This window comes from Macaca fascicularis, chromosome 1 (assembly GCF_037993035.2).
Source record: "Macaca fascicularis isolate 582-1 chromosome 1, T2T-MFA8v1.1".
NCBI lineage: Eukaryota > Metazoa > Chordata > Mammalia > Primates > Cercopithecidae > Macaca > Macaca fascicularis.
The window spans coordinates 20,583,801-20,605,798 of record NC_088375.1 but is presented as its reverse complement, the minus strand read 5'-3'; the positions used below and the strand labels follow the sequence as shown (position 1 = coordinate 20,605,798).

The 21,998-nt window shown below is 50.1% G+C and overlaps 6 non-coding genes across 6 annotated transcripts; all 6 read right to left on the bottom strand.

The window, feature by feature from the left end:
- Nucleotides 1-256: 256 nt before the first annotated feature.
- On the bottom strand, nucleotides 257-375 carry LOC135969159 (5S ribosomal RNA). Its single transcript, XR_010584229.1, has one exon. It is a non-coding gene; the product is annotated as a 5S ribosomal RNA (ribosomal RNA).
- Nucleotides 376-4,724: 4,349 nt separating this feature from the next.
- Nucleotides 4,725-4,843, bottom strand: LOC135969150 (5S ribosomal RNA). Its single transcript, XR_010584217.1, has one exon. It is a non-coding gene; the product is annotated as a 5S ribosomal RNA (ribosomal RNA).
- Nucleotides 4,844-7,680: 2,837 nt separating this feature from the next.
- On the bottom strand, nucleotides 7,681-7,799 carry LOC135969146 (5S ribosomal RNA). Its single transcript, XR_010584211.1, has one exon. It is a non-coding gene; the product is annotated as a 5S ribosomal RNA (ribosomal RNA).
- A 4,344-nt stretch (nucleotides 7,800-12,143) lies between these two features.
- On the bottom strand, nucleotides 12,144-12,262 carry LOC135969143 (5S ribosomal RNA). Its single transcript, XR_010584207.1, has one exon. It is a non-coding gene; the product is annotated as a 5S ribosomal RNA (ribosomal RNA).
- A 2,837-nt stretch (nucleotides 12,263-15,099) lies between these two features.
- On the bottom strand, nucleotides 15,100-15,218 carry LOC135968903 (5S ribosomal RNA). Its single transcript, XR_010583930.1, has one exon. It is a non-coding gene; the product is annotated as a 5S ribosomal RNA (ribosomal RNA).
- Nucleotides 15,219-19,582: 4,364 nt separating this feature from the next.
- LOC135968915 (5S ribosomal RNA) lies at nucleotides 19,583-19,702 on the bottom strand. Its single transcript, XR_010583947.1, has one exon. It is a non-coding gene; the product is annotated as a 5S ribosomal RNA (ribosomal RNA).
- Between the last annotated feature and the right edge of the window lie 2,296 nt (nucleotides 19,703-21,998).

Sequence of the window (21,998 nt, the reverse complement as noted above, 5' to 3'; positions counted from 1 at the left end):
AAAGAAAGAAAGAGAGAGAGACAAAGAAAGAAAGGAAAGATAGCAAGGGAAGAAACAGAAAAGAATGAAAGTAAGAAGGAAAGCAAAAGAGAGAGAAAGAGCGAGATAGAAAGAGGGAGAGATAGAAAGAAAGAAGGAAAGAAAGAAAGAAAGGAAAGAAAGAGAGAAAGAAGGAAAGAAAGAAGGAAAGAAGAGTGAGTGAGAGAAGGGAAGAAAGGAAGGTAGAAAAGAAAGAAAGAGAAGAAAGCAAGCCAAAAGCCTACAGCACCCGGTATTCCCAGGCGGTCTCCCATCCAAGTACTAACCAGGCCCGACCCTGCTTAGCTTCCGAGATCAGACGAGATCGGGCGCGTTCAGGGTGGTATGGCCGTAGACGCCGGCAGAGGCGCCTGGCTGCCCCAAGAGCCCGGCCCAGCCATGCCCGCCGGCTTCCAGCCCGCACCGCCAGCCCGGGGTCGTCGTGCTCGGATCGGGATCCCGGAGCCTCTTCGCCTGCTGCCTCTCCCGGCTGCCGAGCTCCCGAGCTTCCACCACGTCGGGCCCGCTCGGAACAGGGAGTGCTCCGAGGCGTCAGGGCCCACGGCCCACGATCCTGGGACCCCGTCGGGTCCTCCGCCCTGTCGCGCAGGTATTCTTTGGGATCCCTGGCCGCTCAGGAATCCTGCGAGGGCCCCTCTTGCCCCCTCACCCAGAGTCGTCGAGGCTGGCGAAGGGCGAACAGCGTATTATCAAATGTCTTCTCTGACCACAACAAAATCGAGTTAAAAATCAATAATACAAGGAAAACTGATAAACTGACCTGTTTTCTTTTTGGAAAGTAAAGAACACACTGCTATGGTCTGAATGTCCCCCAAAATTTATATGCTGAAATTTATTTGCCAATATGATAGTATTAAGAGGTGGGCACTGGCCTGGGGTGGTGGCTAACGCTGTCATCCCAGCACTTTGGAAGGGAAAGGCAGTCAGATTGTTCGAGCCCAGGAGTTCAAGACCAGCCAGGGCAAAATGGCAAAACTTGTCTCTAGAAAAAACACCAAATTCGGTGGGCGTGGTGGTGCAGGCCTGTAGTCCCAGCTACTCAGGAGGCTGAAGCAGGAGGACTGGTTGAGCCTGGGAGGTCAAGGCTGCAGTGAGCCATGATCAGGCTACAGGCTACTGCACTGCCGTAGGGGCAATAGAATGAGACCCTGTCTCAAACAAAAAAAAGAAAAAGAAAAAAAAAAAAAAAGGGTAAAAAGGTGGATTCTTTAGGAGGCGATTATCTCATGAGGGTAGAAGTCCTTATGGATGAAATTAGAGCCCTTAGAAAAGGACTTGAGTGGGTTCATTCCCTCCGTCTCCTCCGTGTGGGGACACAATGTTCTTCCCCTCTGAAAGATGAAGCAACGTTGTGTCATCTTGGAAGGAGAGACTGGGCCCTCCTTAGACACTGAATGGGCTGATGACTTGACCTTGGACACCCCAGCCTTGAGAACTGAGAGAAATAAATGTCTCTTTTTAATAAATTATCCAGTCTCAGGTATTTGAAGAGATTCAGATATTTGCTTAAACAACCAATGGGTTAAAGAAGAAACCACAAGAGAAATCAGAAAATACAGTTGGGTGTCAGTATCCACAGGGGATTGGTTCCAGGACCCCGTAAGTAGGCCAAAATCCACACAGAGTCAAGTCTTGCAGTTGGCCCTGTAAAACCTGGGCATTAAAAAAGTTAGGCCGCTGTATCCTCAGGGTTTGCGCTCTGTGAAGACTGTATTTTCAATCTGCCTTTGGTTACAGATGCAGAATTAATGAAATCAGAGGACCTACTGTACTTATTGAAAACAATTCCTGTATAAGTGCACCCTTGCAGTTCAAACCCATGTTGTTCAAGGCTCAGCTGTACTCAGAAATGAATGAAAATGAAAACACAGCATAGCCAAACTTTGGGATGCAGTGAAAGCAGTGCTAACAGGGAAATTTATAGTGTGAAATGCTTACATGAAAAAAACCTAAAGAAAGCCAGGCGTCGCGGTTAATGCCTGTAATCCCAGCACTTTGGGAGGCTGAGGTGAGCCAATCACCTGAGGTCAGGAGTTCGAGACTAGCCTGAACAACAGGGAGAAACCCTGTCTCTGCTGAAAATACAAAATTAGCCGGTTGTGGTGGCAGGCGCCTGTAATCCCAGCGACTTGGGAGGCTGAAGCAAGAGAATTGCTTAAACCTGGGAGGCAGAGGTTGCAGTGAGCCGAGATCGCACCATTGCACTCCAGCCTGGGCAACAAGAGCGAGACTCCCTCTCAAAAGAAAACAAAACAAAAAACACCCAAAGGACCTCAAATTAGCAATCTAAATTTACAATTTAGGCACTAGAAAAGAACAAATTAAACCCTAGGAAGGAAAGAAAGAAAGATTAATTCAGAAATAAATAAAACAGAAAATACAAAAATGGAGAAAATCAACAAAACTGAAAGTTGGTTTTTTGAAAGATAAAATTGACAAACTTTATGGAGTGACTAAGAAAAAAAGAGAGAATACTCAAATTACGAAAATCAGAAATGGAAGTGGGGACATTACTATTGGATCCAGTCAAAATGAAAACGATTGGCAGGGTGAAGTGGCTCACACCTATAATCCCAGCACTTTGGGAGGCCGAGGCATGCAGATCACTTGAGGTTAGGAGTTCAAGACTAACCTGGCCAACATGGTGAAACCATCTCTACTAAAAATACAAAAAACATTAGCCGGGTGTGGTGGTAGGCCCCTGTAATCCCAGCTACTCGGGAGGTTCAGGCAGGTGAATCACTTTAGCTCAGGAGTTCAAGACCAGCCTGGGAGATATGGTCAAACCCGGTCTTTACAAAAAAAAAAAAAAAAAAAAAAAAAAGATAAAAAGGAAAGAAAAAAATAAATAAATTAAAGAAAGAAAGAAAGAAAGAAAGAAAGAAAGAAGAAAATTCAGCCCATCTTGATGGCAAAAGCCTGTTGTCCCAGCTACTGAGGAGGCTGAGGTAGGAGGATCGCTTGAACCTGGGAGGTGGAGGTTGTAATGAGCCTAGATCACACCACTGCACTCTAGCCTAGGTGACAGATGAGATCCTGTCTCAAAGAAATAAATGAATAGGATTGTAAGAGAGTGCTAAGAACAATTGTACACCAACATATTGGATAACTTGGATGAAATGGATAAATTCCTAGGAACATGAACCCTACCAAGACTAAATCACAAAGAAAGTGAAAATCTGAATAGACTAGTAACTAGTAAGGAGACTGAATCAGTAACCCAATATCTCCTGCCAAAAAAAAAAAAAAAAAAAGCCTTGGACTTGACTTCTCTATCAAATATTTAGAGAACGAATAGTAATCCTTGTTAATCCTGCCAAAACCTTGAAGAGGAGGGAGTATTCCCTAACTCATTCTATGAGGCTACAATTGCCCTGATACCAAAGCAAGACAAAGATTTTACAAGAGAAAACTGTAGAATAATATCCCATATGAAGATCGATGCCTAAAACTCCTCACCATATCCTAAGACTGTGAGGTGAAATTCATCACAGAAAAGGAAAGCCAAGCAGAAGCCTAAAACTATACCCCTAGTCTGACCGGGCGCTGGTGACTCACGCCTGTAATCCTAGCACTTTGGGTATCCTAGCACTTTGGGAAAGTGGGTGGATCGCCTGAAGTTGGGAGTTCCAGACCAAGACCAAGCTAACCAACATGGAGAAGCCCCGTCTCTACTAAAAATACAAAATTAGCCAGGTGTGGTGGTGCATGCCTGTAATCCCAGCTACTCAGGAGGCTGAGGCAGGAGAATGGCGTGAACCCGGGAGGCGGAGCTTGCAGTGGGCCCAGATCTTGCCACTGCACTCCAGGTTGGGTGACAGAGTGAGACTCCGTCTGGAAGAAAAAGGAAAGAAAGAAAGAAACCAAGTAGGAAAGAAAGAAAGAAAGAAAGAAAGAAAGAAAGAAAGAAAGAAAGAAAGAAAGAAAGAAAGAAAGAAAGAGTGAGAGAGAAAGAGAGAGAGAGAGAGAAAGAAAGAGAGAGAAAGACAGAGAGAGAAAGAAAGAAGGGAAAGATAGTAAGGGAAGAAAAAGAAAAGAATGAAAGTAAGAAGGAAAGAAAGAAAGGAAGAAAGAGGCAAAGACCGAAGAAAGAATGAAACAAAGAAAGAAAGAAAGAAAGAGAAAGGAAGAAAGTGAGAAAGAAAGAAAAGCAAGAGAAAAGGAAAGAATGAAATAAAGAAAGAGAAAGAAAGAGACAGAGAGATAGGAGAAAGAAAGAAAGAAGGAAAGAAAAGAAAAGAGAAAGAAAGAAAACAAAGATAGCAAGGGAAGGAAAAGAAAAGAAGGAAAGAAAGAGAGAAAGAGCGAGAAAGAGAGAGAGAGAGAAAGAAGGAAAGAAAGAAAGAAAACAAAGAGAGAAAGAAAGAAGGAAGGAAAGAAAGAAAGAGTGATAGAGAGATAGAGAGGAAGGAAGAAAGGAAGGAAGGAAGGAAGAAAGAGAAAGAGAGAGAGACAAAGAAAGAAAGGAAAGATAGCAAGGGAAGAAACAGAAAAGAATGAAAGTAAGAAGGAAAGCAAAAGAGAGAGAAAGAGCGAGATAGAAAGAGGGAGCGATAGAAAGAAAGAAGGAAAGAAAGAAAGGAAAGAAAGAGAGAAAGAAGGAAAGAAAGAAGGAAAGAAGAGTGAGTGAGAGAAGGGAAGAAAGGAAGGTAGAAAAGAAAGAAAGAGAAGAAAGCAAGCCAAAGAGCCTACAGCACCCGGTATTCCCAGGCGGTCTCCCATCCAAGTACTAACCAGGCCCGACCCTGCTTAGCTTCCGAGATCAGACGAGATCGGGCGCGTTCAGGGTGGTATGGCCGTAGACGCCGGCAGAGGCGCCTGGCTGCCCCAAGAGCCCGGCCCAGCCATGCCCGCCGGCTTCCAGCCCGCACCGCCAGCTCGGGGTGGCCGGGCTCGGATCGGGACCCCCGAGCCGCTCGCCCGCGGCCTTCCCCCGGCTGCCGAGCTCCCGAGCTTCCACCACGTCGGGCTCGCTCGGAACAGGGAGTGCTCCGAGGCGTCAGGGCCCAGGGCCCACGATCCTGGGACCCCGGCGGGTCCTCCGCCCTGTCGTGGAGGTATTCTTTTGGATCCCTGGCCGCTGGGGAGCTCCTGCGAGGCCCCCTCTTGGCCCACCCCCCCAGAGGCGTCAGGGCTGGCCAAGGGCGAACAGCCGGCCCAGCCGCGCCTGGCCTTTTTCTCACAACGCCCCCACCACGGTCGCTTGTCCCGACCAAGACCCGGCCGGTGGGCAAGAGGGCGTGGGGGCTGGGGTGTTGGGGGATGGCCCTGCTTTGCCCCGGGCTGGCACTAGAGCCGGCAGCCTGATCCCCGGCGAGAGGGGCTGAGAGAAACCCAGAAACACCCCACCACCACCAGCAGCAAATCCACAGCCCCACACACAGACACACCCGGGCGCTCGCGCGCGGGAACCCACACACGCGCGCGCGCTCACACACAGACACACACACACACACACACACACACACACACACGCACACACACACACGTGCACACAGAAACGGCTTGAAGGAGAGCAAGGAAGAGATAGATGGAGAGATTGAAACCGAGGGAGGGAGAGAGACAGCGATCGAGAGAGACAGGGGAGGTGGAGAGGGAAAGAGACAGAGAGGCAGAGATAGAGAGAGGGACAGAGAGAGCGAGAAAGACAGACAGAGAGGGAGAGACAGAGGAAAGGCGACAGAAATAGCGCGAGGTGCAGGGGCAAACCCAGAAGAGAGAGGGGCAGGGAGCTAGAGAGCGAGAGCGATAGAGCCTTGGAGAGGGAGCGCCCTGCTCCCGTAGGCAGGGCCCTTTTGAGCAGGCCGGGATAGGGTGGAGGGGGCTTGGGCTGGGCCAGAACAGGGTGGCCAGGCCGTCCATGCGAGAGGAGCAACGGAGCGCTGAGACGGGTTTTGTCTTGGATTAATTGCTTGCTTTGGGGGTGGGTTTCGTAGGCTCCTTCCTGTGTTGGCACCTCCCTGTGCTCTTGGTGCGGTGCGGTGGGCCCCTTGATTTGCAGAGTGCGCCCGCCCTTTTGGCGGGAGCCGTGGCACCGGGCGTGCCCACGGGGCCCGAGGCCTGGGTCTCTGGCGTGTCCTCGGGACTGGAGTTTACACGAAGTTGGTGGCAATGGGAATCCGGGTGCACAGGGACTGTTTTCCTGGTTGCTGGCGAAGCAATGTCCTTCCCCCGGATAAAGCAGCCCCTGCGTTCTGGAGCGGAGGTCTCGGCTGGCGTCTGTGGCACCCGCTGGCCCTGCCCGCCCCTTCCCCCGGTTTGGAAGGTTGCGGCGGCGCCCGCCCGGTGAATGGATTGAATCGCCTGTGCGTTCCGGGAGCGGGAAGGCGCCGGGAACGGCAGGGAACCCGCGCCTGCGCCTTTGGGGTCCGGCCTCCTGCCCTCCAGGGCTGGAGCCGGGCTCCTGGCCGGGCGGCGGCGAGGCGGAAGCGGTGGGATGCTGCTGCCCGGTGGTGCTTTGGTGGCGGACCCCCAGGAGGAGGTCCCCGGCTGCGGCGGGGGTGTAGGCGGGCGACAAGGGGGGAGCAGAGTCCGGGGAGGTTGGGAAGCATGGCGATAGTAGGGGCAAGGGAGGGAGAGGGGAAGCCACAAAAGCCTACAGCAGGCCGGGCGCGGTGGATCACGCCTGTAGTCCCAGCACTTTGGGAGGCCGAGGCGGGTGGATCACGACGTCAGGAGATCCAGACCAGCCTGGCTAACACGGTGAAACCCCGTCTCCACTAAAACGACAAAACATGAGCCGGGCGTGGTGGCGGGCGCCTGTAGTCCCAGCTGTTTGGGAGGCTGAGGCAGGAGAATGGCGTGAACCCGGGAGGCGGAGCTTGCAGTGAGCCGAGATCTTGCCACTGCACTCCAGGCTGGGTGACAGCGAGACTCCGTCTGGAAGAAAAAGGAAAGACAGAAAGAAAGAAGGAAAGAAAGAAAGAAGGAAGGAAAGAAAGAAAGAAGGAAGGAAGGAAGGAAGGAAGGAAGGAAGGAAGGAAGGAAGGAAGGAGGGAAAGAAAAGAAAGAAAGAAAGAAAGAAAGAAAGGAAAGAAAGAAAGGAGCAAAGAGAAGAAAGAAAGAAAGAGAAAGGAAGAAAAGAAAGTGAGAAAGAAAAGCAAGAAAGAAGGAAAGAACGAAATAAAGAAAGAGAAAGAGAGAGAAAGAAAGAGACAGAGAGAGAGGAGAAAGAAAGAAAGAAGGAAAGCAAGAAAGAAGGAAGAACGAGAAGAAAGAAAAGGAAGATAGCAAGGGAAGAAAAGAAAAGAATGAAAGAAAGAAGGAAAGAAAGAAAGAGCAAGCAAGAGAGAGGGAGAGAGAAAGAAAGAAGGAAAGAAAGGAGGAAGGATAGAAAGAAAGATAGAGAGGTAGAAAGAAAGAAAGAAGGAAAGACAGCAGAACGAAAGAAAGAAAGAGAGAGAGACAAAGAAAGAAAGGAAAGATAGCAAGGGAAGAAACAGAAAAGAATGAAAGTAAGAAGGAAAGCAAAAGAGAGAGAAAGAGCGAGATAGAAAGAGGGAGAGATAGAAAGAAAGAAGGAAAGAAAGAAAGAAAGGAAAGAAAGAGAGAAAGAAGGAAAGAAAGAAGGAAAGAAGAGTGAGTGAGAGAAGGGAAGAAAGGAAGGTAGAAAAGAAAGAAAGAGAAGAAAGCAAGCCAAAAAGCCTACAGCACCCGGTATTCCCAGGCGGTCTCCCATCCAAGTACTAACCAGGCCCGACCCTGCTTAGCTTCCGAGATCAGACGAGATCGGGCGCGTTCAGGGTGGTATGGCCGTAGACGCCGGCAGAGGCGCCTGGCTGCCCCAAGAGCCCGGCCCAGCCATGCCCGCCGGCTTCCAGCCCGCACCGCCAGCCCGGGGTCGTCGTGCTCGGATCGGGATCCCGGAGCCTCTTCGCCTGCTGCCTCTCCCGGCTGCCGAGCTCCCGAGCTTCCACCACGTCGGGCCCGCTCGGAACAGGGAGTGCTCCGAGGCGTCAGGGCCCACGGCCCACGATCCTGGGACCCCGTCGGGTCCTCCGCCCTGTCGCGCAGGTATTCTTTGGGATCCCTGGCCGCTCAGGAATCCTGCGAGGGCCCCTCTTGCCCCCTCACCCAGAGTCGTCGAGGCTGGCGAAGGGCGAACAGCGTATTATCAAATGTCTTCTCTGACCACAACAAAATCGAGTTAAAAATCAATAATACAAGGAAAACTGATAAACTGACCTGTTTTCTTTTTGGAAAGTAAAGAACACACTGCTATGGTCTGAATGTCCCCCAAAATTTATATGCTGAAATTTATTTGCCAATATGATAGTATTAAGAGGTGGGCACTGGCCTGGGGTGGTGGCTAACGCTGTCATCCCAGCACTTTGGAAGGGAAAGGCAGTCAGATTGTTCGAGCCCAGGAGTTCAAGACCAGCCAGGGCAAAATGGCAAAACTTGTCTCTAGAAAAAACACCAAATTCGGTGGGCGTGGTGGTGCAGGCCTGTAGTCCCAGCTACTCAGGAGGCTGAAGCAGGAGGACTGGTTGAGCCTGGGAGGTCAAGGCTGCAGTGAGCCATGATCAGGCTACAGGCTACTGCACTGCCGTAGGGGCAATAGAATGAGACCCTGTCTCAAACAAAAAAAAGAAAAAGAAAAAAAAAAAAAAAGGGTAAAAAGGTGGATTCTTTAGGAGGCGATTATCTCATGAGGTAGAAGTCCTTATGGATGAAATTAGAGCCCTTAGAAAAGGACTTGAGTGGGTTCATTCCCTCCGTCTCCTCCGTGTGGGGACACAATGTTCTTCCCCTCTGAAAGATGAAGCAACGTTGTGTCATCTTGGAAGGAGAGACTGGGCCCTCCTTAGACACTGAATGGGCTGATGACTTGACCTTGGACACCCCAGCCTTGAGAACTGAGAGAAATAAATGTCTCTTTTTAATAAATTATCCAGTCTCAGGTATTTGAAGAGATTCAGATATTTGCTTAAACAACCAATGGGTTAAAGAAGAAACCACAAGAGAAATCAGAAAATACAGTTGGGTGTCAGTATCCACAGGGGATTGGTTCCAGGACCCCGTAAGTAGGCCAAAATCCACACAGAGTCAAGTCTTGCAGTTGGCCCTGTAAAACCTGGGCATTAAAAAAGTTAGGCCGCTGTATCCTCAGGGTTTGCGCTCTGTGAAGACTGTATTTTCAATCTGCCTTTGGTTACAGATGCAGAATTAATGAAATCAGAGGACCTACTGTACTTATTGAAAACAATTCCTGTATAAGTGCACCCTTGCAGTTCAAACCCATGTTGTTCAAGGCTCAGCTGTACTCAGAAATGAATGAAAATGAAAACACAGCATAGCCAAACTTTGGGATGCAGTGAAAGCAGTGCTAACAGGGAAATTTATAGTGTGAAATGCTTACATGAAAAAAACCTAAAGAAAGCCAGGCGTCGCGGTTAATGCCTGTAATCCCAGCACTTTGGGAGGCTGAGGTGAGCCAATCACCTGAGGTCAGGAGTTCGAGACTAGCCTGAACAACAGGGAGAAACCCTGTCTCTGCTGAAAATACAAAATTAGCCGGTTGTGGTGGCAGGCGCCTGTAATCCCAGCGACTTGGGAGGCTGAAGCAAGAGAATTGCTTAAACCTGGGAGGCAGAGGTTGCAGTGAGCCGAGATCGCACCATTGCACTCCAGCCTGGGCAACAAGAGCGAGACTCCCTCTCAAAAGAAAACAAAACAAAAAACACCCAAAGGACCTCAAATTAGCAATCTAAATTTACAATTTAGGCACTAGAAAAGAACAAATTAAACCCTAGGAAGGAAAGAAAGAAAGATTAATTCAGAAATAAATAAAACAGAAAATACAAAAATGGAGAAAATCAACAAAACTGAAAGTTGGTTTTTGAAAGATAAAATTGACAAACTTTATGGAGTGACTAAGAAAAAAAGAGAGAATACTCAAATTACGAAAATCAGAAATGGAAGTGGGGACATTACTATTGGATCCAGTCAAAATGAAAACGATTGGCAGGGTGAAGTGGCTCACACCTATAATCCCAGCACTTTGGGAGGCCGAGGCATGCAGATCACTTGAGGTTAGGAGTTCAAGACTAACCTGGCCAACATGGTGAAACCATCTCTACTAAAAATACAAAAAACATTAGCCGGGTGTGGTGGTAGGCCCCTGTAATCCCAGCTACTCGGGAGGTTCAGGCAGGTGAATCACTTTAGCTCAGGAGTTCAAGACCAGCCTGGGAGATATGGTCAAACCCGGTCTTTACAAAAAAAAAAAAAAAAAAAAAAAAAGATAAAAAGGAAAGAAAAAAATAAATAAATTAAAGAAAGAAAGAAAGAAAGAAAGAAAGAAAGAAGAAAATTCAGCCCATCTTGATGGCAAAAGCCTGTTGTCCCAGCTACTGAGGAGGCTGAGGTAGGAGGATCGCTTGAACCTGGGAGGTGGAGGTTGTAATGAGCCTAGATCACACCACTGCACTCTAGCCTAGGTGACAGATGAGATCCTGTCTCAAAGAAATAAATGAATAGGATTGTAAGAGAGTGCTAAGAACAATTGTACACCAACATATTGGATAACTTGGATGAAATGGATAAATTCCTAGGAACATGAACCCTACCAAGACTAAATCACAAAGAAAGTGAAAATCTGAATAGACTAGTAACTAGTAAGGAGACTGAATCAGTAACCAATATCTCCTGCCAAAAAAAAAAAAAAAAAAAGCCTTGGACTTGACTTCTCTATCAAATATTTAGAGAACGAATAGTAATCCTTGTTAATCCTGCCAAAACCTTGAAGAGGAGGGAGTATTCCCTAACTCATTCTATGAGGCTACAATTGCCCTGATACCAAAGCAAGACAAAGATTTTACAAGAGAAAACTGTAGAATAATATCCCATATGAAGATCGATGCCTAAAACTCCTCACCATATCCTAAGACTGTGAGGTGAAATTCATCACAGAAAAGGAAAGCCAAGCAGAAGCCTAAAACTATACCCCTAGTCTGACCGGGCGCTGGTGACTCACGCCTGTAATCCTAGCACTTTGGGTATCCTAGCACTTTGGGAAAGTGGGTGGATCGCCTGAAGTTGGGAGTTCCAGACCAAGACCAAGCTAACCAACATGGAGAAGCCCCGTCTCTACTAAAAATACAAAATTAGCCAGGTGTGGTGGTGCATGCCTGTAATCCCAGCTACTCAGGAGGCTGAGGCAGGAGAATGGCGTGAACCCGGGAGGCGGAGCTTGCAGTGGGCCCAGATCTTGCCACTGCACTCCAGGTTGGGTGACAGAGTGAGACTCCGTCTGGAAGAAAAAGGAAAGAAAGAAAGAAACCAAGTAGAAAGAAAGAAAGAAAGAAAGAAAGAAAGAAAGAAAGAAAGAAAGAAAGAAAGAAAGAAAGAAAGAAAGAGTGAGAGAGAAAGAGAGAGAGAGAGAGAAAGAAAGAGAGAGAAAGACAGAGAGAGAAAGAAAGAAGGGAAAGATAGTAAGGGAAGAAAAAGAAAAGAATGAAAGTAAGAAGGAAAGAAAGAAAGGAAGAAAGAGGCAAAGACCGAAGAAAGAATGAAACAAAGAAAGAAAGAAAGAAAGAGAAAGGAAGAAAGTGAGAAAGAAAGAAAAGCAAGAGAAAAGGAAAGAATGAAATAAAGAAAGAGAAAGAAAGAGACAGAGAGATAGGAGAAAGAAAGAAAGAAGGAAAGAAAAGAAAAGAGAAAGAAAGAAAACAAAGATAGCAAGGGAAGGAAAAGAAAAGAAGGAAAGAAAGAGAGAAAGAGCGAGAAAGAGAGAGAGAGAGAAAGAAGGAAAGAAAGAAAGAAAACAAAGAGAGAAAGAAAGAAGGAAGGAAAGAAAGAAAGAGTGATAGAGAGATAGAGAGGAAGGAAGAAAGGAAGGAAGGAAGGAAGAAAGAGAAAGAGAGAGAGACAAAGAAAGAAAGGAAAGATAGCAAGGGAAGAAACAGAAAAGAATGAAAGTAAGAAGGAAAGCAAAAGAGAGAGAAAGAGCGAGATAGAAAGAGGGAGCGATAGAAAGAAAGAAGGAAAGAAAGAAAGGAAAGAAAGAGAGAAAGAAGGAAAGAAAGAAGGAAAGAAGAGTGAGTGAGAGAAGGGAAGAAAGGAAGGTAGAAAAGAAAGAAAGAGAAGAAAGCAAGCCAAAGAGCCTACAGCACCCGGTATTCCCAGGCGGTCTCCCATCCAAGTACTAACCAGGCCCGACCCTGCTTAGCTTCCGAGATCAGACGAGATCGGGCGCGTTCAGGGTGGTATGGCCGTAGACGCCGGCAGAGGCGCCTGGCTGCCCCAAGAGCCCGGCCCAGCCATGCCCGCCGGCTTCCAGCCCGCACCGCCAGCTCGGGGTGGCCGGGCTCGGATCGGGACCCCCGAGCCGCTCGCCCGCGGCCTTCCCCCGGCTGCCGAGCTCCCGAGCTTCCACCACGTCGGGCTCGCTCGGAACAGGGAGTGCTCCGAGGCGTCAGGGCCCAGGGCCCACGATCCTGGGACCCCGGCGGGTCCTCCGCCCTGTCGTGGAGGTATTCTTTTGGATCCCTGGCCGCTGGGGAGCTCCTGCGAGGCCCCCTCTTGGCCCACCCCCCCAGAGGCGTCAGGGCTGGCCAAGGGCGAACAGCCGGCCCAGCCGCGCCTGGCCTTTTTCTCACAACGCCCCCACCACGGTCGCTTGTCCCGACCAAGACCCGGCCGGTGGGCAAGAGGGCGTGGGGGCTGGGGTGTTGGGGGATGGCCCTGCTTTGCCCCGGGCTGGCACTAGAGCCGGCAGCCTGATCCCCGGCGAGAGGGGCTGAGAGAAACCCAGAAACACCCCACCACCACCAGCAGCAAATCCACAGCCCCACACACAGACACACCCGGGCGCTCGCGCGCGGGAACCCACACACGCGCGCGCGCTCACACACAGACACACACACACACACACACACACACACACACACGCACACACACACACGTGCACACAGAAACGGCTTGAAGGAGAGCAAGGAAGAGATAGATGGAGAGATTGAAACCGAGGGAGGGAGAGAGACAGCGATCGAGAGAGACAGGGGAGGTGGAGAGGGAAAGAGACAGAGAGGCAGAGATAGAGAGAGGGACAGAGAGAGCGAGAAAGACAGACAGAGAGGGAGAGACAGAGGAAAGGCGACAGAAATAGCGCGAGGTGCAGGGGCAAACCCAGAAGAGAGAGGGGCAGGGAGCTAGAGAGCGAGAGCGATAGAGCCTTGGAGAGGGAGCGCCCTGCTCCCGTAGGCAGGGCCCTTTTGAGCAGGCCGGGATAGGGTGGAGGGGGCTTGGGCTGGGCCAGAACAGGGTGGCCAGGCCGTCCATGCGAGAGGAGCAACGGAGCGCTGAGACGGGTTTTGTCTTGGATTAATTGCTTGCTTTGGGGGTGGGTTTCGTAGGCTCCTTCCTGTGTTGGCACCTCCCTGTGCTCTTGGTGCGGTGCGGTGGGCCCCTTGATTTGCAGAGTGCGCCCGCCCTTTTGGCGGGAGCCGTGGCACCGGGCGTGCCCACGGGGCCCGAGGCCTGGGTCTCTGGCGTGTCCTCGGGACTGGAGTTTACACGAAGTTGGTGGCAATGGGAATCCGGGTGCACAGGGACTGTTTTCCTGGTTGCTGGCGAAGCAATGTCCTTCCCCCGGATAAAGCAGCCCCTGCGTTCTGGAGCGGAGGTCTCGGCTGGCGTCTGTGGCACCCGCTGGCCCTGCCCGCCCCTTCCCCCGGTTTGGAAGGTTGCGGCGGCGCCCGCCCGGTGAATGGATTGAATCGCCTGTGCGTTCCGGGAGCGGGAAGGCGCCGGGAACGGCAGGGAACCCGCGCCTGCGCCTTTGGGGTCCGGCCTCCTGCCCTCCAGGGCTGGAGCCGGGCTCCTGGCCGGGCGGCGGCGAGGCGGAAGCGGTGGGATGCTGCTGCCCGGTGGTGCTTTGGTGGCGGACCCCCAGGAGGAGGTCCCCGGCTGCGGCGGGGGTGTAGGCGGGCGACAAGGGGGGAGCAGAGTCCGGGGAGGTTGGGAAGCATGGCGATAGTAGGGGCAAGGGAGGGAGAGGGGAAGCCACAAAAGCCTACAGCAGGCCGGGCGCGGTGGATCACGCCTGTAGTCCCAGCACTTTGGGAGGCCGAGGCGGGTGGATCACGACGTCAGGAGATCCAGACCAGCCTGGCTAACACGGTGAAACCCCGTCTCCACTAAAACGACAAAACATGAGCCGGGCGTGGTGGCGGGCGCCTGTAGTCCCAGCTGTTTGGGAGGCTGAGGCAGGAGAATGGCGTGAACCCGGGAGGCGGAGCTTGCAGTGAGCCGAGATCTTGCCACTGCACTCCAGGCTGGGTGACAGCGAGACTCCGTCTGGAAGAAAAAGGAAAGACAGAAAGAAAGAAGGAAAGAAAGAAAGAAGGAAGGAAAGAAAGAAAGAAGGAAGGAAGGAAGGAAGGAAGGAAGGAAGGAAGGAAGGAAGGAAGGAGGGAAAGAAAAGAAAGAAAGAAAGAAAGAAAGAAAGGAAAGAAAGAAAGGAGCAAAGAGAAGAAAGAAAGAAAGAGAAAGGAAGAAAAGAAAGTGAGAAAGAAAAGCAAGAAAGAAGGAAAGAACGAAATAAAGAAAGAGAAAGAGAGAGAAAGAAAGAGACAGAGAGATAGGAGAAAGAAAGAAAGAAGGAAAGCAAGAAAGAAGGAAGAACGAGAAGAAAGAAAAGGAAGATAGCAAGGGAAGAAAAGAAAAGAATGAAAGAAAGAAGGAAAGAAAGAAAGAGCAAGCAAGAGAGAGGGAGAGAGAAAGAAAGAAGGAAAGAAAGGAGGAAGGATAGAAAGAAAGATAGAGAGGTAGAAAGAAAGAAAGAAGGAAAGACAGCAGAACGAAAGAAAGAAAGAGAGAGAGACAAAGAAAGAAAGGAAAGATAGCAAGGGAAGAAACAGAAAAGAATGAAAGTAAGAAGGAAAGCAAAAGAGAGAGAAAGAGCGAGATAGAAAGAGGGAGAGATAGAAAGAAAGAAGGAAAGAAAGAAAGAAAGGAAAGAAAGAGAGAAAGAAGGAAAGAAAGAAGGAAAGAAGAGTGAGTGAGAGAAGGGAAGAAAGGAAGGTAGAAAAGAAAGAAAGAGAAGAAAGCAAGCCAAAAAGCCTACAGCACCCGGTATTCCCAGGCGCTCTCCCATCCAAGTACTAACCAGGCCCGACCCTGCTTAGCTTCCGAGATCAGACGAGATCGGGCGCGTTCAGGGTGGTATGGCCGTAGACGCCGGCAGAGGCGCCTGGCTGCCCCAAGAGCCCGGCCCAGCCATGCCCGCCGGCTTCCAGCCCGCACCGCCAGCCCGGGGTCGTCGTGCTCGGATCGGGATCCCGGAGCCTCTTCGCCTGCTGCCTCTCCCGGCTGCCGAGCTCCCGAGCTTCCACCACGTCGGGCCCGCTCGGAACAGGGAGTGCTCCGAGGCGTCAGGGCCCACGGCCCACGATCCTGGGACCCCGTCGGGTCCTCCGCCCTGTCGCGCAGGTATTCTTTGGGATCCCTGGCCGCTCAGGAATCCTGCGAGGGCCCCTCTTGCCCCCTCACCCAGAGTCGTCGAGGCTGGCGAAGGGCGAACAGCGTATTATCAAATGTCTTCTCTGACCACAACAAAATCGAGTTAAAAATCAATAATACAAGGAAAACTGATAAACTGACCTGTTTTCTTTTTGGAAAGTAAAGAACACACTGCTATGGTCTGAATGTCCCCCAAAATTTATATGCTGAAATTTATTTGCCAATATGATAGTATTAAGAGGTGGGCACTGGCCTGGGGTGGTGGCTAACGCTGTCATCCCAGCACTTTGGAAGGGAAAGGCAGTCAGATTGTTCGAGCCCAGGAGTTCAAGACCAGCCAGGGCAAAATGGCAAAACTTGTCTCTAGAAAAAACACCAAATTCGGTGGGCGTGGTGGTGCAGGCCTGTAGTCCCAGCTACTCAGGAGGCTGAAGCAGGAGGACTGGTTGAGCCTGGGAGGTCAAGGCTGCAGTGAGCCATGATCAGGCTACAGGCTACTGCACTGCCGTAGGGGCAATAGAATGAGACCCTGTCTCAAACAAAAAAAAGAAAAAGAAAAAAAAAAAAAAGGGTAAAAAGGTGGATTCTTTAGGAGGCGATTATCTCATGAGGGTAGAAGTCCTTATGGATGAAATTAGAGCCCTTAGAAAAGGACTTGAGTGGGTTCATTCCCTCCGTCTCCTCCGTGTGGGGACACAATGTTCTTCCCCTCTGAAAGATGAAGCAACGTTGTGTCATCTTGGAAGGAGAGACTGGGCCCTCCTTAGACACTGAATGGGCTGATGACTTGACCTTGGACACCCCAGCCTTGAGAACTGAGAGAAATAAATGTCTCTTTTTAATAAATTATCCAGTCTCAGGTATTTGAAGAGATTCAGATATTTGCTTAAACAACCAATGGGTTAAAGAAGAAACCACAAGAGAAATCAGAAAATACAGTTGGGTGTCAGTATCCACAGGGGATTGGTTCCAGGACCCCGTAAGTAGGCCAAAATCCACACAGAGTCAAGTCTTGCAGTTGGCCCTGTAAAACCTGGGCATTAAAAAAGTTAGGCCGCTGTATCCTCAGGGTTTGCGCTCTGTGAAGACTGTATTTTCAATCTGCCTTTGGTTACAGATGCAGAATTAATGAAATCAGAGGACCTACTGTACTTATTGAAAACAATTCCTGTATAAGTGCACCCTTGCAGTTCAAACCCATGTTGTTCAAGGCTCAGCTGTACTCAGAAATGAATGAAAATGAAAACACAGCATAGCCAAACTTTGGGATGCAGTGAAAGCAGTGCTAACAGGGAAATTTATAGTGTGAAATGCTTACATGAAAAAAACCTAAAGAAAGCCAGGCGTCGCGGTTAATGCCTGTAATCCCAGCACTTTGGGAGGCTGAAGTGAGCCAATCACCTGAGGTCAGGAGTTCGAGACTAGCCTGAACAACAGGGAGAAACCCTGTCTCTGCTGAAAATACAAAATTAGCCGGTTGTGGTGGCAGGCGCCTGTAATCCCAGCGACTTGGGAGGCTGAAGCAAGAGAATTGCTTAAACCTGGGAGGCAGAGGTTGCAGTGAGCCGAGATCGCACCATTGCACTCCAGCCTGGGCAACAAGAGCGAGACTCCCTCTCAAAAGAAAACAAAACAAAAAACACCCAAAGGACCTCAAATTAGCAATCTAAATTTACAATTTAGGCACTAGAAAAGAACAAATTAAACCCTAGGAAGGAAAGAAAGAAAGATTAATTCAGAAATAAATAAAACAGAAAATACAAAAATGGAGAAAATCAACAAAACTGAAAGTTGGTTTTTTGAAAGATAAAATTGACAAACTTTATGGAGTGACTAAGAAAAAAAGAGAGAATACTCAAATTACGAAAATCAGAAATGGAAGTGGGGACATTACTATTGGATCCAGTCAAAATGAAAACGATTGGCAGGGTGAAGTGGCTCACACCTATAATCCCAGCACTTTGGGAGGCCGAGGCATGCAGATCACTTGAGGTTAGGAGTTCAAGACTAACCTGGCCAACATGGTGAAACCATCTCTACTAAAAATACAAAAAAAATTAGCCGGGTGTGGTGGTAGGCCCCTGTAATCCCAGCTACTCGGGAGGTTCAGGCAGGTGAATCACTTTAGCTCAGGAGTTCAAGACCAGCCTGGGAGATATGGTCAAACCCGGTCTTTACAAAAAAAAAAAAAAAAAAAAAAAAAAAAAAGATAAAAAGGAAAGAAAAAAATAAATAAATTAAAGAAAGAAAGAAAGAAAGAAAGAAAGAAAGAAGAAAATTCAGCCCATCTTGATGGCAAAAGCCTGTTGTCCCAGCTACTGAGGAGGCTGAGGTAGGAGGATCGCTTGAACCTGGGAGGTGGAGGTTGTAATGAGCCTAGATCACACCACTGCACTCTAGCCTAGGTGACAGATGAGATCCTGTCTCAAAGAAATAAATGAATAGGATTGTAAGAGAGTGCTAAGAACAATTGTACACCAACATATTGGATAACTTGGATGAAATGGATAAATTCCTAGGAACATGAACCCTACCAAGACTAAATCACAAAGAAAGTGAAAATCTGAATAGACTAGTAACTAGTAAGGAGACTGAATCAGTAACCCAATATCTCCTGCCAAAAAAAAAAAAAAAAAAAAAAAGCCTTGGACTTGACTTCTCTATCAAATATTTAGAGAACGAATAGTAATCCTTGTTAATCCTGCCAAAACCTTGAAGAGGAGGGAGTATTCCCTAACTCATTCTATGAGGCTACAATTGCCCTGATACCAAAGCAAGACAAAGATTTTACAAGAGAAAACTGTAGAATAATATCCCATATGAAGATCGATGCCTAAAACTCCTCACCATATCCTAAGACTGTGAGGTGAAATTCATCACAGAAAAGGAAAGCCAAGCAGAAGCCTAAAACTATACCCCTAGTCTGACCGGGCGCTGGTGACTCACGCCTGTAATCCTAGCACTTTGGGTATCCTAGCACTTTGGGAAAGTGGGTGGATCGCCTGAAGTTGGGAGTTCCAGACCAAGACCAAGCTAACCAACATGGAGAAGCCCCGTCTCTACTAAAAATACAAAATTAGCCAGGTGTGGTGGTGCATGCCTGTAATCCCAGCTACTCAGGAGGCTGAGGCAGGAGAATGGCGTGAACCCGGGAGGCGGAGCTTGCAGTGGGCCCAGATCTTGCCACTGCACTCCAGGTTGGGTGACAGAGTGAGACTCCGTCTGGAAGAAAAAGGAAAGAAAGAAAGAAACCAAGTAGGAAAGAAAGAAAGAAAGAAAGAAAGAAAGAAAGAAAGAAAGAAAGAAAGAAAGAAAGAAAGAAAGAAAGAAAGAAAGAAAGAAAGAGTGAGAGAGAAAGAGAGAGAGAGAAAGAAAGAGAGAGAAAGACAGAGAGAGAAAGAAAGAAGGGAAAGATAGTAAGGGAAGAAAAAGAAAAGAATGAAAGTAAGAAGGAAAGAAAGAAAGGAAGAAAGAGGCAAAGACCGAAGAAAGAATGAAACAAAGAAAGAAAGAAAGAGAAAGGAAGAAAGTGAGAAAGAAAGAAAAGCAAGAGAAAAGGAAAGAATGAAATAAAGAAAGAGAAAGAAAGAGACAGAGAGATAGGAGAAAGAAAGAAAGAAGGAAAGAAAAGAAAAGAGAAAGAAAGAAAACAAAGATAGCAAGGGAAGGAAAAGAAAAGAAGGAAAGAAAGAGAGAAAGAGCGAGAAAGAGAGAGAGAGAGAAAGAAGGAAAGAAAGAAAGAAAACAAAGAGAGAAAGAAAGAAGGAAGGAAAGAAAGAAAGAGTGATAGAGAGATAGAGAGGAAGGAAGAAAGGAAGGAAGGAAGGAAGAAAGAGAAAGAGAGAGAGACAAAGAAAGAAAGGAAAGATAGCAAGGGAAGAAACAGAAAAGAATGAAAGTAAGAAGGAAAGCAAAAGAGAGAGAAAGAGCGAGATAGAAAGAGGGAGCGATAGAAAGAAAGAAGGAAAGAAAGAAAGGAAAGAAAGAGAGAAAGAAGGAAAGAAAGAAGGAAAGAAGAGTGAGTGAGAGAAGGGAAGAAAGGAAGGTAGAAAAGAAAGAAAGAGAAGAAAGCAAGCCAAAAAGCCTACAGCACCCGGTATTCCCAGGCGGTCTCCCATCCAAGTACTAACCAGGCCCGACCCTGCTTAAGCTTCCGAGATCAGACGAGATCGGGCGCGTTCAGGGTGGTATGGCCGTAGACGCCGGCAGAGGCGCCTGGCTGCCCCAAGAGCCCGGCCCAGCCATGCCCGCCGGCTTCCAGCCCGCACCGCCAGCCCGGGGTCGCCGGGCTCGGATCGGGACCCCCGAGCCGCTCGCCCGCGGCCTTCCCCCGGCTGCCGAGCTCCCGAGCTTCCACCACGTCGGGCCCGCTCGGAACAGGGAGTGCTCCGAGGCGTCAGGGCCCAGGGCCCACGATCCTGGGACCCCGGCGGGTCCTCCGCCCTGTCGTGGAGGTATTCTTTTGGATCCCTGGCCGCTGGGGAGCTCCTGCGAGGCCCCCTCTTGGCCCACCCCCCCAGAGGCGTCAGGGCTGGCCAAGGGCGAACAGCCGGCCCAGCCGCGCCTGGCCTTTTTCTCACAACGCCCCCACCACGGTCGCTTGTCCCGACCAAGACCCGGCCGGTGGGCAAGAGGGCGTGGGGGCTGGGGTGTTGGGGGATGGCCCTGCTTTGCCCCGGGCTGGCACTAGAGCCGGCAGCCTGATCCCCGGCGAGAGGGGCTGAGAGAAACCCAGAAACACCCCACCACCACCAGCAGCAAATCCACAGCCCCACACACAGACACACCCGGGCGCTCGCGCGCGGGAACCCACACACGCGCGCGCGCTCACACACAGACACACACACACACACACACACACACACACACGCACACACACACACACGTGCACACAGAAACGGCTTGAAGGAGAGCAAGGAAGAGATAGATGGAGAGATTGAAACCGAGGGAGGGAGAGAGACAGCGATCGAGAGAGACAGGGGAGGTGGAGAGGGAAAGAGACAGAGAGGCAGAGATAGAGAGAGGGACAGAGAGAGCGAGAAAGACAGACAGAGAGGGAGAGACAGAGGAAAGGCGACAGAAATAGCGCGAGGTGCAGGGGCAAACCCAGAAGAGAGAGGGGCAGGGAGCTAGAGAGCGAGAGCGATAGAGCCTTGGAGAGGGAGCGCCCTGCTCCCGTAGGCAGGGCCCTTTTGAGCAGGCCGGGATAGGGTGGAGGGGGCTTGGGCTGGGCCAGAACAGGGTGGCCAGGCCGTCCATGCGAGAGGAGCAATGGAGCGCTGAGACGGGTTTTGTCTTGGATTAATTGCTTGCTTTGGGGGTGGGTTTCGTAGGCTCCTTCCTGTGTTGGCACCTCCCTGTGCTCTTGGTGCGGTGCGGTGGGCCCCTTGATTTGCAGAGTGCGCCCGCCCTTTTGGCGGGAGCCGTGGCACCGGGCGTGCCCACGGGGCCCGAGGCCTGGGTCTCTGGCGTGTCCTCGGGACTGGAGTTTACACGAAGTTGGTGGCAATGGGAATCCGGGTGCACAGGGACTGTTTTCCTGGTTGCTGGCGAAGCAATGTCCTTCCCCCGGATAAAGCAGCCCCTGCGTTCTGGAGCGGAGGTTTCGGCTGGCGTCTGTGGCACCCGCTGGCCCTGCCCGCCCCTTCCCCCGGTTTGGAAGGTTGCGGCGGCGCCCGCCCGGTGAATGGATTGAATCGCCTGTGCGTTCCGGGAGCGGGAAGGCGCCGGGAACGGCAGGGAACCCGCGCCTGCGCCTTTGGGGTCCGGCCTCCTGCCCTCCAGGGCTGGAGCCGGGCTCCTGGCCGGGCGGCGGCGAGGCGGAAGCGGTGGGATGCTGCTGCCCGGTGGTGCTTTGGTGGCGGACCCCCAGGAGGAGGTCCCCGGCTGCGGCGGGGGTGTAGGCGGGCGACAAGGGGGGAGCAGAGTCCGGGGAGGTTGGGAAGCATGGCGATAGTAGGGGCAAGGGAGGGAGAGGGGAAGCCACAAAAGCCTACAGCAGGCCGGGCGCGGTGGATCACGCCTGTAGTCCCAGCACTTTGGGAGGCCGAGGCGGGTGGATCACGACGTCAGGAGATCCAGACCAGCCTGGCTAACACGGTGAAACCCCGTCTCCACTAAAACGACAAAACATGAGCCGGGCGTGGTGGCGGGCGCCTGTAGTCCCAGCTGTTTGGGAGGCTGAGGCAGGAGAATGGCGTGAACCCGGGAGGCGGAGCTTGCAGTGAGCCGAGATCTTGCCACTGCACTCCAGGCTGGGTGACAGCGAGACTCCGTCTGGAAGAAAAAGGAAAGACAGAAAGAAAGAAGGAAAGAAAGAAAGAAGGAAGGAAAGAAAGAAAGAAGGAAGGAAGGAAGGAAGGAAGGAAGGAAGGAAGGAGGGAAAGAAAGAAAGAAAGAAAGAAAGAAAGAAAGAAAGAAAGAAAGAAAGAAAGAAAGAAAGAAAGAAAGGAAAGAAAGAAAGGAGCAAAGAGAAGAAAGAAAGAAAGAGAAAGGAA